This window comes from Rattus norvegicus, chromosome 13 (genome assembly GCF_036323735.1).
Source record: "Rattus norvegicus strain BN/NHsdMcwi chromosome 13, GRCr8, whole genome shotgun sequence".
In the NCBI taxonomy this organism is placed as follows: Eukaryota; Metazoa; Chordata; class Mammalia; order Rodentia; family Muridae; genus Rattus; species Rattus norvegicus.
Window position 1 is genome coordinate 92,622,383 of NC_086031.1, and position 11,866 is coordinate 92,634,248.

Below are 11,866 nucleotides of genomic sequence, written 5' to 3' on the forward strand. Positions count from 1 at the left end.
ACTCGTTACTCCAGCTCTGAAATCCTCTTCTGCCCTCTGTAGGCACTCATGTGCACCGCGTATATAAATAAGCATAAATCTTTGAAAAGGAATATTCTCTTTAACGGTGAGTGATGTAAGACTTCTAGAGAAACTTTCCAACTATAAACACTATCAAAAAGGGTTGCGTGTCATCTGCCAGTTGATTATGGTGTCGAAAAGGCCAAGAGATGGCCACCATAAAAGACTAGAATCAGGGAGGATGCCACGTATGCATAACATGAAGCAGCCTTTGGAAGGTGGACCAAAAGTTGAAGGCACCCTCAGATACATAGTGAGTTTAAGGCTGTTCTGGGCTACAAGAGGTCCTGTCTCACCACTTCTCAAAGAGAGACTGTAGACTAGAGTTGGCCAATACAATAGCCACTAGGCACATGTAGTTACCTAAATCTAACAACGAAAACTTGTTCTTCAGTCACTCTAAGCACTTTTCAGTATCCGTCACATCAGTCACCTGTGTAGTAGAGAATAGGGTATTTCCTTCCCAGACTTCCTTGGGACAACAGTTAGACCAAGGATACAGCTATATATAGTCTAGCTGTGACTCAACACTTGACTTTAGCCAAAAGGCCAAGCAGCAATTAGATATGACTCAATTGACAGGCTACCTGGAAAATTGGCCCAGGAATGGGAATAAAAGTGAGTCAGAGTCATAGATAGACAAATACGAATATGTGTCTGCAATTTCCAATTTATCTGAGTAACAGGTTTATAGAAGAAATGTAAAGGTTCTTTGGAAAGTCGGTTGGACGGTGTGTTGCTGGGGTGAACGTGAAAGAATGTTTCATTAAAGTGGACACGGGCGTGAAAGGGTAAGGAAGGAACGTTTAGCTGAAGCAGACGCAGGAGAGGATGTTCTGCTAAAGCAAGCACGTGAAAGGACACGTGGTGAAGGATTCTTTGCTAACCACACATGTATTGGTCAGCCTTACATTATGTAGTTTGTGGGGACTCTATAGAGAGAAACACACCAAAAAACTTGTGGTGGCATGCTGCAGTTTCTTGCCACTTTCTCAGACTCAGGACACTTAGGTGATGCTTGGAGGGAATAAATGGAACTTGATGGACAGTGACAGAGGCTTGGCTTGGCTTGCTTATAGCTGCGTAAGGCTTGTGGGTCTTGAGTATTTACTTCCCTGAGAAAGGCACAGCTGGAAACTCCTGGCGTTCATGTTGGCCCTGGTCCCTCCTGCTGATGTGAGGCTGAGGCCTGGCTGTCTCTACTAGGTAACACCACAATGGCTGATCCATGTTTGCTATCCTGACTCTACTGAGCTGGACTGCTGGGGTATCCATGATGTGTTTGTGAGTAGATCGAGCTGCCGCTGCTGACCTGTGAACTGAACTGCAGATTTCCAGACAACACAGACGGGAGTTGCTCCAAAGAGCCATTTCTAAACAGGTCCACATCTCTGTATCCTTTCTTTTCCATTACCTCTGGTGGTCTACAAGGGAGGTTAAAGCATTTAAAAACCATCATTAAAAAATCATCATATGAAAAATTAGAGTTACACAAGTATTTACTGGACATTTGCTGTGTGGCCCATACCAGATAGTGTGCAGCCAAAACAAGATGTGTGCAACACAGTGCCAGCTTGTAGTTTGGAGAGAGGCATGCTGGAACTAAGATGCTGTGAGACGTGAAGGCAACCACAGAGAAGCCAGACTTCTTGACCAGCTAGCTGCAGGATTCCTAGGATGTAGGTTTGCACACGTTCGCCCACAAGAGCATCCACGCACTCAAAACCAAACACCAATCAAACCTTACACAACCCCCTCATGAAGCCAGTTGTATGGCATTCACTAGTAAGCGGTAATTAGCCAAGATCACATCCTGTAGTCATTATTTTATATTCAGAATTCTGCTAGGTGATTGTTAAGTAAGTCCTTCATCAAAAGCCGGGGTAGAGGGGCTAGCGGTGGTGATCAGAGCTTGAGCATGCTGAGTTCAGTCACTCAGAAAAGCGACGTGGGGTTTAGGGGTAAAATTGAACTCCATCCTAATTGGCAAGACAGAGCACACTCTGCCCCTGTGGAACACCTTCCTTCTCCTACACTCGATCCAATCACACCGATAACACTCTATATAAATGACTTGTAAGTGCTTTGTCCGAGTTGATGAATTCGTGATTATTACCTGGTATAATTGAGTCCCCGCTGTGTACCAGCCACTGTGCCCGGCATTTTGCACGAAACAGGCCTGATTTTCGTGGCAGTCTTGCAAGATGGGAAATATTAACCTCAATTTACCAAAAAAAAAAAAAGGGAAGCAGAATCGGGGTGGCTTAAATACAGGCCCAAGGTTAATAAGTGATGAAGCTGAGGTGTTAAATCAGGTGCTCTATTTCCTGTATCAAAAAGTTCAACCCAGGGCTGGAGAGATGAAGATAGCTCAGTGGTTAAGAGCACCGACTGCTCTTCCAGAAGTCCTGAGTTCAATTCCCAGCACCCACATGGTGGCTCACAACCATCTGTAATGGGATCCAATGTGCTCTTCTGATCTGTGTGAAGACAGCAACGGTGTATTCATGTACATAAAAATAAACCTTTAAAAAAAAGAAAAAGTTCAACCTAGGGCAGGGGATGCAACGGTAGAGTGCTCTGCCTCCAGTGCCTAAAGCCGCTTACATTTCATCAGCAGCAACCAAGTCCTGAGTTAACTGGGCATAGTGGTAGACACCTGTAATCCCAGGACGTGGGAGGAAGAGACGAGGAGGAGCAGAAGAAATTCAAGGTCATTTTTGGCTACATAGGGAGTTTGAAGGCAGCCTGGGATTTCTGTTTCAAAAAAGAAAGAAAGAAAGAGAGAAAGAAAGAAAGAAAGAAAGAAAGAAAGAAAGAAAGAAAGGAAGAAAGAAAGGAAGGAAGGAAGAAAGAAGGAAAGAAAGAGAGAAGGAAAGAAAGAAAGAAAGAAAGAAAGAAAGAAAGGAAGGAAGGAAAGAAAGAAGGAAAGAAAGAACCCAGAACCCAGAAGTATTGTTCTGTAGGAGAGCAACTGAAGGGGAAAAGAGGGAGACCCACCCCAAATGCAGGCAGCACAGTCTAGTAGGCTGGTGGCCTGGGTGGAAATTAAGTAGGAGAGGGAGTCAAGTGTGACCCCAGCTTCTCTAGTCTTTCAGCTGGACTCACCAAATTGACTCCAGAGATTTACATAAGGACATTGGAAGAAGGAAGAGTCTCTCTTTTCTGCCTGCCTGCCTGTCTCCTGGGACTGAGCCACTGCTAGATCCTTGAACTTCCATTCACAGCTGCTGCTGACTGTTGTTGGGGAGCTGGACTACAGACTAAGTCATCAACCAATTCTCTTACTACCCATAAGTTCTGTGACTCTAGAGAACCCTGACTAAGACAGCAAGACAAGACATTTTGAGCAAACCAGTAGCAGCTTTCTTGCCTCTGCTTCAGTTCCTGCCTCTAGGTTCCTACTATGAACTCTTGCCCTGACTTTCCTTCATGATCAGCTGCATCCATAAGCTGAAATAACCCTTTCCTCCCCAGGCTGCTTTTGGTCATGGTGTTTTATCACAGCAATACAAACCCTAACAAAGACACTAGCTATATTGTCTATTAAATTCTTAGCAAGTACAGATATGGATGGTACCCTATTATATACATTTCTAAGAAGTTTTGAGGCTAGACCTTACAATGCTTTTGTGTTTGATGTCACCCCTTCCTGCAGAAAGATTCTCCCAGCCCCCACCTCCACTCCATGCCCCTGTATAACATATTTATATGATATGTATGTCGGGTATACCTTCTCTGAGGTTTCACAAGCTCCCTGGTGTCCTTGCTCCATAGTTTTGAAAATATTTGTATCCGTGGCTGTCCCTGCTCTTTGACCAGCTTTCTCATAGTGGGTAACTGCTAGACAGAAGGGTTCTGGATCTCAGACCCTCTCTGAGGTCGGTTAGCCAGTGGCTTCACCCTGCACTGCCAGGTAACTTCAGGCAAACTTGTTTCCAGCCTCAGTCTTTTTACTTTATTTTATTCTTTCCTTTAAATGAGGGCCTGTGAGATAAAAGCTCACTGGATGAGGATACTTGCCACCACAAGCCCACTGACCTGAGTTTGATCCCCCAAACCTATATGGTGGGGTGGGGGTGGGCAGTGACTAATGAAGCTGTAGCGTGTCCTCTAATTCCACACTCCAGCTGTGGCCCTTACATGCCACACCCCTCCCCCCTCCAACAACAGCAACAGAAAAGAAATGAATGTAAAACAACACATTTTAACTGTGTATATTCGTTGTTATGTAAGGACAATACTACATAAGTACACTCTATGCTAAGCCAACCTTCTCTGAAGTCCTCCCTTCTTCTCTTTTCCCTCCTCCCACTCTGTCTTTTCTTTTTTTTTTTTTTTTACTTTATCCGCATTTATTTATGCTGAATTTATTCCCGTGCCATGAGTTTTTGTTTCTTCAGTTTCTTCTGGGATATCTTTTTCTTCTGTGCAACCTCCTCTTCTGGCTTTGGAACAATCTGTTCCTTCTCAGTGAGGATCATCTCGATGTGGCAGGGGGAGCTCATGGATGGGTTAATCCGGCCGTGAGCTCTGTAGGTTCGTCGGCGCCATCTTAGGAGCCTTGTTCACCTGAATGTGTTCAATGACCAGAGAATCTACATCCAAACCCTTAAGTTCAGCATTACTCTCTGCATTTTTAATAATGTGCAGCAAAAATTCAGCACTCTTTTTTGGCCACCGTCCCTGTGTCCAGCCCCACTGTTTGGCCTGGGCACATCTACCAACTCCACCATTATACCTCAGGAATGGCACACACTGCTTCTTTAAAGTGACATCCTTCAGATGCTTGGTGGCTTTGTGGATATGCATACCCTTGATGGCCTGGCAGTTTCCCGGGTGTTCTTAAAGTGAACAAGAAGGTTTGAGCCTCTTGATTTGCATGATTTTGTGGGGTTTTCTGGGTCAAGAGAGTAGCAACCATCTTCACAGGTCACCTCTGGCCGCTTACAGGAAGAGCCCACTTTGTCTTTTAACCTATAAAATGACAACTGCCTTGGTCCTAACTACTCCAGAGTGTTAAAAGTCACACCTAGGAAAGCTCTTAACTATAAAACAGTGCTGAAATGAATGCTATTCATCCAATTACCATTTATTTACCAAACCTAGACCTTAGAGTGAAGGTAGACGGAGAAGTTTTGTTTACCTCTCCTGAAATCGAGTGACAATATACTACTTATTAAAAAGGCTTTGCAACTTCATTTTAGTAGCTCTTCAAAGAAGAAGCCAACATTTACTGCTTAACAAATGCCCCTTCTTTTGATTAGAAAGCAACACCAAGCGTCATTCTTCTGAGTTCTGGAGACAACATATCTCTGTGTAGGCCTGGCTGTCCTCCGTGGAGGAAGATAGCCTTGAACTCAAAGAACCTCCTGTCCCTCCCTGCCTTCTGAGTGTTGGGATCAAAGGCGCGCATTACTGAGCCCAGCTGGATGTTCCTGGCTCTTGGGTGCTTATCTTCTTTTTTTTTTTTTTTTTTTTTGGTTCTTTTTTTCGGAGCTGGGGACCGAACCCAGGGCCTTGCGCTTCCTAGGTAAGTGCTCTACCACTGAGCTAAATCCCCAGCCCCGGGTGCTTATCTTCTGCCCAGGATTCAAACACTCTTTTTGTAAGGAAAGCAGAACCAGATTCCTTATTCACATAACTTCTGCAGAAGCATGGTGACTATTGTAGACAACAGAAAATTAAACCTGGGGCCAGCCAGATGTCTCAGTGGGTAAAGGTGCTTGTCACCCACATATACATTACCATATACACCAAAACATGTAATGAAGATTTAATCTTTAAAGACACAGGAGTGTGCCAGGTATGGTGGCAGACATCTTTAATTCCAGTACCCAGAAGATCTAGCACATGGGTCTCTGTGAGTTCCAGGCCAGTCTGGTCTCTTAAGTAGTGAGTTCCAGGATAGCCAGGGACACATAGACCCAGCTGGATAAATAAAGAATGAAAGAAAAAAGAAATACATACATACATACATACATACATACATTCATACATGCATGCATGCATTCATACATATATACATACATGCATACATTCATACATGCATACATTCATACATACATACATGCATACATACATACATTCATACATGCATACATGCATGCATGCATGCATGCTTACATACATACATTCATACATACATTCATACATACATATATTCATACATGCATACATACATACATGCATACATACATACATTCATACATACATGCATACTGATAAAGTTCTAAAAGCAGTGTAATGTTTTGAGATTTATTTTCTGGCAGGCTGGAGAGATGGCTCAATGGTCAGGAGCACCGGCTGCTCTTACGATGGACCCAGGCTCAGTTCCTAGCATCATGCCTCCTAGCATCATGCCTCACAGCTGACTGTAACTCCAGAGCTCTGACTTCTGTGGGCCCTGGGTGCACATGGCGCACTAACACACGTAGGCAAAAATATTTACGCACATAAACTTAAGATAAAATATTCTCACCAGTAGCACACGTTTGTAATCCCAGCACTTTGGGAGGCAAAGACAGGAGAATCTCAGTGAGAGGCCAGCCTGGTCTATAGAATAAGATGCAGGACAGTCAGGGCTATGTAGAGAGATACTGCCTCAAAAATAAACGAGCAGGTAAGTAAAGTATCACATGGCACGTAAGTGCAGATGCCTATGGCAACAGAGGTGCCAAATTACCCTGGAGTTGGAGTTATGGGCAGTTGTAAACTGCCCAGTGTGGGTGTTCAGTCCTCTGGAAGAACAGTACAGCCTCTTAACTACCGAGCCATCTCTCTAGCCTCAGTGTTATGCTTTAGATTTTGAAGATAGCATCACTAGCTGTCCACCGAGTAAGACAGTTTGTTTTCCTGGTAGAGGGGTTGAATTGTCCGTCCCTGCCTGGATAGTGAAATGACCAACAGAAGGACATGAGTGGCAGGTGATGGGTGTATAGGACATAGAGTGCAATTCCACTCTAGAAGAGCTAGTTGCTCTATTCCTCGTCAGCAACTGACCTCTGAACTTGGCCTGCGTTGCATAGGGTAGATCCGTAATCCTACAGTGGATGAGTTTGAAGCTAATTCTCTCAAATTAAGTGAGTAATATCACCAGCTAATTAAGCACTTTGTAAACAGAATCCTCATTCCTGCCTGCCTGAGAGGAGCAGAGGGAATTTATCTTCTTGCCTCCAGGGGAAGACAAGAAGTAACAAGTTGAGAGGTGGAGGCCAGTTAAGCTCTAGGCACAGACTCGAGTCTATCGGAGACCGGCTGTGATCTCCTCCATTCCTGGGAGAGATTTGATGGGCTGCAAAGTGGAACTCGCTTCTCATTTCCCCCTTTGTCATGTCTTCAGAGTCTGGTTATATTATTTTATTAAAGAAATATGTCTGGACATGGTGACATGGCTTATGATGAGAGAGAAAGGGAGAGAGAGAGAGAGAGAGAGAGAGAGAGAGAGAGAGAGAGAGAGAGAGAATAGGGAATGTCAATTTGTGAATTCCTGAAACTGGAATTTCCAGTCCCCTTCTCCCTTTCCACCCCACCCCTCCCCATACCCCACTCCTCCTCTCTCTCTCTGGAGACATGGTGTCTCTATGTAGCCCTGACTGTCTGTAGACCAGGCTGGCCTCAAACTCAAGAGATCTGCCTGCTTCTGTCTCCTACATGCTGGGATGTTCCACCGTGTCCTGCCCAACCTGAATTTCAAATACAAAATGGGAAAGATATTTAAGGTCCAAATTAGCAGTGTTCTCCATTACCATGGTAATAAAGAGACGTTGGGAGAGAAAATCAGTTTAAATAGAGTGATTACTAAATATCAAGAAAAAGAACGTCTTTGAGACAAGATCTCTTGGAGCCTAGGTTTCCCTCCAACTCACTACATGGCCGAGGGTGACCTTGGACTCCTGGTCCTCTTGCCTGTTTCTCCCAAGTACAAAACCCCTATGCCTGTGTCACCATACCCTGCTGTCATTCAGAGACTCCAGTTGGGGTTTTGGTCATTGGGAGAACATTTGCTGTGTCTGTCTGTCTGTCTGTCTGTCTGTCTGTCTGTCTGTCTACTGGGGTGTGTACACATGAATGCAAGTGCCCAGGGAGACCAGAAGACCATGTCCAATTCCCTTGGGGCTGGAGTTAATGACCCGGTGCATGCCTGTGTGCGTGTGTCTGTGTGTCCGTGTGTCTGTGTGTCTGTGTGCATGCATGCCGAGAACTGAACTCAAGCCCATTATGAGAGGAGTATGCTTTCTGAACTGCTAGGCCTTTGCCTCTGCCCCAGAACCCTGGTTTCCAGTGCTAGGCAAAAAGGTAAGGGAAGAGAGGTGACAATCTCTGGATAAGAAGCCGGAGATATCCTTTGGCTTCCTCGTGACTGAGGCCTTTGACTTCTGCACAGAGGATCTACTTAGGCAGTGGGTAAGTGCACTTACTTACTGGATTTGTAAACTGAGGCTAGGTTCCCAACACTGAAAAAAAAGAAAAAAGCTGAGCATGGTTGTGCACACTTGTTATCCCAGATTTCCAGAGGTTGAGGCAGGAGGATGGCTGCGACTTTAAGACAAGCCTGGATTACATAATAAGACTCTGTCCCAAATAATGTCCCCTCACACAAATATTTTCCTACCCTTCTATACCTCAGTTTCATCATCCACAAAATGGGAATAAGATATTCACATAGAGTTTTTAGGTTGAGTAAATCCTTGCAAAATAGTGTCCTATTTTTTTTATAGGAAGAATCCTATCACTAATTGGCAAATGCAGTTGATTCACGTTTCGACATCATACACGTGTAAAAATACCCTCTCGTGTTCATTTCTTTATCAAAGGTCTTGGCTAAGTCCACTGAACTGACTTCTCCCCAAAGCCTTTAACTTATGAAACATTTAAAGTTAATGGCTTTAGGGAAATGTTGGTCAGAAAGAATATTTAGGTAGGCAACCTGAAGTCAAGGTGTCCCCCCAACTCCTGTCCCTGCTGGGAATTAAACCTGGGACTTCGTACATAATAGCCTTATGTTGTTCCACTGAGCTACAGCCCTGGCCCTTTGGTCAGAGAGGAAAATGATCATTCATGTCATTTCATTTATGATTGTGCCTTCTTTGAGGGAGAGGGGATAACACCTTTCTAATTCCCATATAGTCTTTTTTTTTTCTTTTTTTTTTTTTTCGGAGCTGGGGACTGAACCCAGGGCCTTGCACTTGCTAGGCAAGTGCTCTACCACTGAGCTAAATCCCCAACCCCTCCCATATAGTCTTGATGAGAGCATATGAAGAGTCACTTGTTTCTTTCTATAGAATTATTTCTATTTCGTGTGTATGGGTTGTTGTGGCTGCATGTGTGTCTGTGCCCATACAGGTCATACTGGTAGAGGCCAGAAGAGGGCGTCAGATCCCCTGCAGCTGGAGTTGTAGATTGGCGTACACTCACACATAAGTACTGGGAACTGAACCCAGGTCCTCTGCAGGAGCAGCGAGTGCACGCAATGGCTGAGCCGTCTTCCCAGTCCTGCTTGGGATTTGATTACAGCGAAAATAAATAAAACACTACCCACAGAAGGAAAATATAGTTTGAGTGTTTACATTCATAACATGTATGTGTGTTTCTCTTCTAAGGATGTTGGCTTATTAAAGACCTTTAGGCAACTTTGATTCAAGACCTATTAGCCTTAATGGTGAGTGTTACACTATGACTGTAGGATACGGTGAATGGTGACCTATTGAGGAGTGAATCTTTCCCGTCTTCTCCTGAGACTCTCGGGAGTTAGGAAGCAGTTTGTTTTCAGTTTTGCAGTCGTTGGTATTTCCATTTTAAATAGAGTCCTATGCCTAAGCCGTGGTTCCCGAGGAAACTGGGTGAGTGAAATAGTATCCCTTCTTTCTTGGGTTCTGGAACGTGCAGAAGTGTCTTCACGGGTCTAGGAGCTATGACTAGAGTGTGGGATTTGGTCTCAGCTGTGCTGATCGTTTTTAGTTGTGTGTCATTAGGCAATGGTTTTAGGTTTTCTCTTTTATAACACACACGTACAGATAGTGACCTTGTGGAGTTGTTGCTAATGGGCTAATTCAAGGACAGCTATGGATTACAGTGAGAGCCCACTAAGTGTCAGCTCTGGGTTCTGGGCCTAATGGCACAAGTTTATAATTCCAGATAAACCAGAAGCCGAGGCAGAGGGATCATGAATTCAAGGCCTATCTGGGCAACTTAGTAAAATCCTGTCTGAAAACAAAAGGCCTGGTGATGTAGTTTGGGTATAGGATGGTTGTTTAGTATTCACAAGGCCCATGGGTTCAGTCCCCCACCCTGGATGAGAAAGAGAAATAAAAAGATGCAAGGTTAGCATTTTTGTTCTACAGAACAGTTCCATCATCCTCTCCTGTAAGAACAGTTTTTTTTTCTTCTTCTTCTTCTTTTTTTGGAGCTGAGGACCAAACCTGAGGGCCTTGCGCTTGCTAGACAAGCACTCTACCACTGAGCTAAATCCCCAACCCCAATAAGAACAGTTTTTAATACCCCTCCTAGATAAGTTTTCTCTGTGTAGATCAGACTGGTCTTAAACTCAGAGATTCATCTACCTCTGCCTCCCCAGGTACTGGCCTAGAAGGCATGTGCCACCACTGCCTGGCTTTTTCTGGGGGGTGGAGGCGATGTCTCTATGTAGCCCTGGCTGGCCTGACACACTCTGTGTAGAAATCTGTCCGATTCTGCCTCCCAAGTGCTGAGAGTAAAGGTGTGCACTATCACATCTGGCCCCTTCAAACGATTTTGCTCTGTTGGAAATACATTTTGTATCACAGTCCAGCACATGCCCACATAAGAATGCAAAGGTAGGTGCTGGAGTGATGGCTCAGTGGTTAAGATCATTTGCTGTTCCTGCAGAGGACCCAGGTTCGGTTCTCAGCACCCACAATTGCCTGTAACTCTAGCTCCAGTGGATAAAAGTCCCTCTTCTTCTTTTCTTTAAAGATTTATTTATTTATTATATGTAAGTACACTGTAGCTGTCTTCAGACACACCAGAAGAGGGCATCAGATCCCATTACAGATGGTTGTGAGCCACCATGTGGTTGCTGGGATTTGAACTCAGGACCTCTGGAAGAGCAGTCGGTGCTCTTAACTGCTGAGCCATCTCTCCAGCCCCTTCTTTTTTTTTTTAAGATGTATTTATTTATTATATATAAGTACACTGTAGCTGTCTTCAGACACACACACTAGAAGACATCAGATCCTATTACAGATGGCTGAGCCCCTACGTGGTTGCTAGGATTTGAACTCAGGACCTCTGTTTTTTTTTTTAAAGATTTATTTATTTTATGTATATGAGTACACTGTAGCTGTCTTCAGACACACCAGAAGAGCGCATCGGATCCATTACAGATGGTTGTGAGCCACCATGTGGTTGCTGGGAATTGAACTCAGGACCTCTGGAAGAGCAGTTGGTGCTCTTAACCACTGAGCCATCTCTCCAGCCCCTGAGTCCCTCTTCTTACCTTATCAACGTTCACACATAGATATACACACATAACTAAAATTAATAAAACATAAATCTTTATAAATGAACTGGTGTTTCCCCAGAATTCACACCCTTACAGTAGGCCTTTTAAAAGAAAGAACTGGAACCTATTAAATGATACTTCTGATAAACAAGAGAACAGCTCTCTCCGATGTCCATGCTCGAATTCCCCCAGAACCGTGGGCACTACTGTCTTGTGTGGCAGAAAGGACTTTGCAGGTGAAGTGAACCCTATTGACCATGAAACGTGAAGATTCTCTGGGTGTCTAATCCTGAGTCCGTCCTTAGACACGGAGAACTGTGAAGA

The 11,866-nt window shown here is 44.3% G+C and overlaps 1 pseudogene; it reads right to left on the minus strand.

Annotated features, from left to right (window-relative positions):
• Positions 1-4,381: 4,381 nt before the first annotated feature.
• LOC108348314 (60S ribosomal protein L17 pseudogene) lies at positions 4,382-4,910 on the minus strand (annotated as a pseudogene).
• Positions 4,911-11,866: the final 6,956 nt, after the last annotated feature.